Genomic DNA, 6,086 nt, shown 5'->3' with positions numbered 1-6,086 from the left:
GCCCACCTGCCTGATCCCCCTAACTGCCCTCCCCTGTTGGCCTGGTCACCCCTATTAACTTTCTTTTTCAATCTTATCCCCTTTACACACAATTGTATTTGACTTCTTTATTGGCTTCTCCCTTTCACACAATTTTTATCTCTCCTTTATGTAACACTTTTTCCTACTGACTCATCTATACTAATAAAAGGGTAATATGCTAATTAGACCAGGAGACCTTCCAGGGGACCTTCTGGACGTCCTTCCGGACAAAGCCATGGTGGCAGGGCCGAGGCAGAGGCAGTTAGGGGTGATCAGGCCAGGAGGGGAGGGTAGTTGAGGGTGATCAGACCGGTGGGGGGGCCAGTTGGGGGTGAGCAGGCTGGCAAGGGGGGGGGTAGTTGGGGGAAAGCAGGCCAGCAGCGGGGGCCAGTTGGGGGCAAGTAGGCTGGGGGGGGGCAGTTGGGGGTGATCAGGCTGGCAAGGGGGAGGTAGTTGGGGGCAAGAAGGCTGGTGGGGGGCAGTTGAGGGTGAGCAGGCTGGCAGACAGAGTGGTTAGGGGCAATCAGGCAGGCAGGCAGGCAGGTGAGTGGTTAGGAGCCTGCAGTCCCAGATTGCAAGAGGGATGTCCGCCTACTGGTTTAGGCCTTATCCCAGAGGGGTCCCAGATTGGAGAGAGTGCAGGCCAGCCTGAGGTACATCCCCCCCGCGCCCCCCCCCATGCATGAATTTCATGCACCGGGCCACTAGTTATTTATAAACTTTTCTTTCCTCCTTATTTCCTACTTCTGTTCCATCATCCTTCTTCCCATCTTTCTCCTACCCTCCCTCCCTCCCCACATTCCTTCTTTCCTTTATCTTTACCCCTGCCCTCTCTCCTCTTTTCCTTCCTTCCCACCTTAATTTTTTTCTTCACTTCCTCCCTTGGACTTGCTTTGCTCCCTCCCCCATTTCTTCCTTCTTCCCATTCTTCTTTTAAGCTCTATTGGCTCCCCTTTAAAACTTTTCTTCCCTCCCTCTTTCTCTCTCATCCTACCTTTCCCATACATTCTTCTCTACTTACTTCCACTGTTTTAATATCTATATATCTACCTGCCTAATTATTCACTATCATTTATCTTTTTTCTTTTCTTTTAAAATCTGTTCCCAGTATACAACTATACTTGATTTTCATTACAGCTCCTACAGTTCACTCATACATCCTCTTTCCTTCTTTAACTCTGCTATCTACTGACTCCTTTATAAAGATCTTCCCTCCCTCCTTCCCTTCTTTTTTTTTTTCCACTGAGCAATTCTGTTGGTTTAAGATGAGCTGCATATGAGGTAATAAAGCCTTCTGAAGGGGGAGGGGTGGGAGGCCCAGGGGCATGGCCAGGTCATCTGTCCAGAAGTTGTGTCCCCATTTTTGGCATCTTTGGTAGGTAGGGCAAGGCTGGCATCTCCACAGATCCCAGAGCAGATAAGGGGTGGGGGAGAGAGAATGGGTGAAACTAGAAAGAGAGAGAGAGAGAGAGAGAGAGAGAATAGTTATATATGTGTCTGAGAGAGAGAGAGAGAATGTATATGTGTCTATAGAGAAAAAATAGTTGTGTATGTATCTATGAGAGAGAGAAACAGAATAGTTTTGTATGTGTCTATGAGAGAGAGGATCTGAAAGATAGGGTTCTGGGTGTGTTTCTGTGTAAGAAATGGGGAGAGAAAAAGATTGAAAAGAAGGGAAAAAAGGGGAGACAGACCCCCACCTTCTCCTTAGGGGACCCCTTTCTCCTTGCCATGTAGTAAGCAACCCCAGCACTGAGTAAGCTGGGGTAGGGTGACCCTATTTGCCATTCTCCATCTTGTGCTTCTCCTGTGTCTGGGGCTTGTCCTCTGGATGTCTTTGTCCTCTCATCAAGAGTCATCTCGTGAGCCCCCACCCTGTGGCCCTGAGGGGTGAGATCAGTTGGAAGTGTCAGAATGAGTGCTCCCTGGTCCTTCTGTTGGGGACATCACTGAGGATGGGGTCACAGCTTCCTGCCAGCTGCCATTTGCTCTCATTTCCCAAGGGCTGTACATGTGGCCTCCCCCAAGGTTATTTCTGTAGCCCCCAGGGCCCATCAAGTGTTAGAGTGATTCCACCTTCCACCTGGCAAGCAGGGTAGGAATCTCCATTGAGCCTGGGCATCCCCAGAAACATGTCTCCAGATCCTAAAAGATTGAAAGAGCCACCAGAGCCTGCAGAGGAAGGGGGCATCAGGGAGCTGTTGCGGCTGTGGCCCCCCCCCCACCCCTGGGTGACAGACACGGTGGTCTTGACGGCATAGATGTTTGCCTCTTCTTGAAACTTTCCGATATTTTTCTTATAGTGAATCCACTTGTTGCCAAACCATTTGGAGACCTGAGAAATGGTGATGCCACACTTCTTTGCAAGCTCCTCCTTAACCTCCTCACTGGGATACGGGTTCCTCAGGTGGGAATAGAAATACTCATTTAGGACCTCAGTGGCCTGTTTGCTGAAGTTCTGGCATTTCTGTCTCGCATCCAGGAATCGTGAGTGCAGGATCATGATGGCCTTGCAGGTGCTCTGCTTGAGCTGCATCTGGATGGCACTGAATTTACGGTGTATGATGCTCACCATCTGCTCCATCTCCTTGGTTGCCACGGGCCTCATGCAGCTCTCCTCCCTCAGCAGGTTCATAATGTGGGGCATGAACTCGTTACATGCCTCCTCATACTTCTCCAGCTCCAAGTGGTAGATATGGCGAATCTGGGCAAGTTTGCTGTAATAGAGTGTTCGAAGGAGTTGTCAGGGGACACATCGCCCCCAGAAGCTGCTTCGGCTGCAGCTGCTGCCACTGAGCCCCAACCCCCTTTGTCAGGCCCAGCCACACTTCTGCCAGGAGCATGTTGTTCAAGCGTATAAGCTGGGGGTCCACTGGCTCCTCCTCCTGGGAGCTACGGATGCTGCGGCCAGTCTTCTCCTTGATCTCACACAGAACGCTAAAGAGAGCTGGCTTCATTTGGTGGCAGTTTAGGGCGTGTTTCCTGGCCTGGGCCTCGTCCAGGCTGTGGTCCATGATGGTCATTATCTGCTGCAGAATGTCCCCAATGTCTTGCTTCCCTCAGCCTCCTGGGACACCCCCCCAAAGCCACCCCAACCGGGAGGCTCACCAGGGCCCCCAGGATCCCCACCTACCAGCCCCAGGACCCCCCCAGCAGCCACTCGTCCTTAGTGGGAGGGGGCCTCAGGGCCTGCCCTTCCCCCACCTGGTTACTTCCCCCCAAACTCGCCGGGGCCGCTGCTCCCTCCGCCTTGAACCCCACCCATCTCTCCATCTCCTGGCTCCCCCTGGGGGTTCACCCCGGCTCTGAAAGGAGACCTGGGGTACCAGTTGGGCCCCCACAGGAGACCCTGGCCCCTGGCGGTGGAGAAAATGGAACCAGAGAGAGAGGAGGCCCAGGAAGGGGTGTGTGTGAGCTAGAGGGATGAGGCCTCTTTCACTCCTTAAAGCTTTCATGGGGCGGGGGGTATTAACCCCCCAGCCCAGGGCTCAGCCTGGGCCAGGTGTTCGCTGCCTCCCCTTCCCCAGCCTCCCCACCACCATCCTGCTCCCATTCCCTGCCCGGGATGCCTAGCCCAGCGAGGGTGGCTGAGGCCATCATGGCCCAGGCACTGCTGCCACAAAGCAGGAGCGCCTCCGCCCAGAAGGCCTCAGACCATCCACCCCTCCATCTGGGGACCTGCCAATGGCCTGCACCAGGGGCCACCACCCTCCTCCCACGTCTGGGAGGGGCTCCCTGCTCCAAACCGCCTACATCCTGCCCCTCGCCAGCTTACTCCCTTTCTGTATTTCTGTGTCTCCTCTAGGCCTGTCTGCATGCAGGCCTGCCTTCCTCTCCCTCTCCTTTCTTATCCCCTCCTATTGTATCCTATTCTACCCTGGGCCTTGCAGCTGCCTGAACAGAGGGAGGGGATGCAGCCTGCTGTTCCAGTCATGATGTTATGGTGTAATGGATAATTAGCATATTCCTCTCTTATTATATAGGATTAGAACAGCAAGAGTTACAACAAATTGTCTGGTGGAAGGGAAAGAAAACATTTTAGTTCTAATAACTTCTATTGAAATAGGATTTTTCTCCTTAAATTCACCCTTATGTTTATTAAAAGAGCCAAATTAAGACCAATTTTTTTATTACATGTAATTTGGCCTGATTGTTTGCATAAACACAACAAGAATGGTAACCTTTGCCAGAATTTCATGATTGAGTTTTAATGTGCCTGTAGGGTAGGGAAGCCAAGCCATTCAGCTGCCGTCAGGCCTGCCTGCAGTATCTGCTGAGTTAGGTGAATCTCTCACTTGCAGCAACTCCACCCGGGCCCGCACCCTAGGTTTCAAGGCCCATCTCAGCAGCCTGCCTCCTCACTGCCTAGAGTGCATGGGGTTCCACAGGAATGCAGAGGCGCCTTTGTTGCTCCCCTTTCACTCTGACCAACCACCAGTGATGGCAGGGTATAGGCCTGATGCTCCAGTGCCAGCATTTTTAGGGCTACCAAGCAAGATATCAGGCTTTCTCTATGGCTCTGTTATTGGCTTCAAGTCTTCGGAGTCCAGACAGGACTCTTTAAAACATGATACTCCAGTCAAAGTTTTCGGTCAATAAAACCACCATTGGAAACCAGTCTTATTGAATTTATGCAAAGAAATGCATTGCCATGATTCATTTATTAAGTACTGCCAAATTTTGGAGGAATAATATAGGGAGAAAAATACACTGACTTACTTTAAGATCTTCTGATTTTCCTTTGTCAGTCCTTTCTATGGACTCTTCAAAAGATGTAATATTTTCCAGATGCATTATAACAAAACAGTAACTGTCTCCAAATGACAAGAAGAACTTTAAAATGATATGTTTATGGATTTCATTATAATGCAAATGACATGGAATGTTGTCCTTTCTGTAAAAGCTAACATTCTATAATATTATAACTAATAACCATTAGTTATAACTGTATTTGACAAAGTTTTCTATGTGCCTTCAGTAAAAAATTTTCCTTCATGAGAGAGAAAACAAACATTTGAGGCATTTCAGAACCTATTTGGATGATTTAAAGCTAATTCTAGATTAAGAGAAAGTTTCTTAAAATTCAAACCCTTAAAGGATTGTCAAACTTGATTTTATCAAAAGATTAAATATTAAAGTGTATTAGACAGGAACATAGGCCAGCAAACTTCAGTTTCTATGATTAAAAGATGGTCCTTTGTTTATTAAATACCTGATTAATATAACATAATTATTTTACTAGAAAAGAACTGACCAAAATAAGGCTTATTTTCTAACTTTATTTGTCCTTGGGTGTGGACAACAAATGACACTAATTGGATTTCTTCTATCAGTATCCCTGAGTACTTTGGCATAAGCTACTTACACTCTGTTTAGGGAGGCAAAATGCAAATCATTGACTTTTAAGTGTCCTTGGTTTAGGGAAGACAGAGTTTTCTAGATGGTTGCAAACTGCTCTTTAAATATCTCAGTCTCCCTGTTCTGCTTGTCCTGGCTTACTGGCCTGTATCATTAAATTAATTTCCTTTTAACATTTCTCTTTTCCTTCTTTATATATATATATTACCTTTATATATATATATATATATTACCTTTACAAATTTCATACTTTTAAATTAACCTTCAAACCTTCTTTCAATGTCCTTCAAAAATGTATAACCATGCCTCAGACCTTCCATTAAGTATTTCTACTCTAATATTCTTTCCTTCTGACATACCTTCAGCAACTTTTACTGGCCTTTTCTTTCTTTTTTCCTTAAAATACATTAGAATTCTTCATTCTTAGAAACCTTAATTTTTCAATGATTACTAAAAAGTAAACAGTCAGCATTTCTTAGATTAACATTTATGAATGTACTTTAACTGCACTTTTACTTTTAAGAAAATATACTTTTAATAAAGTACAAGAGACCTTCTGTGATAAAAACTAAGAACAGGCAAATTAAAATGTGTAACATTATGTTAGTTTTCTGTTTTTGCCGTTCTTATTTTTATGTACATGGACATTCTGAGCATCTTTTAACAGCTTTTCTGCACTTCTATCCTTCCAGTTCTCTACCTTTGCA

The 6,086-nt window shown here is 46.8% G+C and overlaps 1 pseudogene across 1 annotated transcript; it reads right to left on the bottom strand.

Moving 5' to 3' along the window:
* Positions 1 to 1,917: 1,917 nt before the first annotated feature.
* Positions 1,918 to 3,157, bottom strand: LOC308244601 (pre-B-cell leukemia transcription factor 2-like; annotated as a pseudogene). Its single transcript has one exon. The product of its transcript is annotated as a pre-B-cell leukemia transcription factor 2-like (transcript).
* Positions 3,158 to 6,086: the final 2,929 nt, after the last annotated feature.

Source organism: Plecotus auritus, assembly GCF_963455305.1.
Source record: "Plecotus auritus genome assembly, chromosome: 3".
In the NCBI taxonomy this organism is placed as follows: Eukaryota; Metazoa; Chordata; class Mammalia; order Chiroptera; family Vespertilionidae; genus Plecotus; species Plecotus auritus.
Note: the sequence above shows the minus strand (reverse complement) of the source record. Positions and strands in the feature narration are given on the sequence as shown.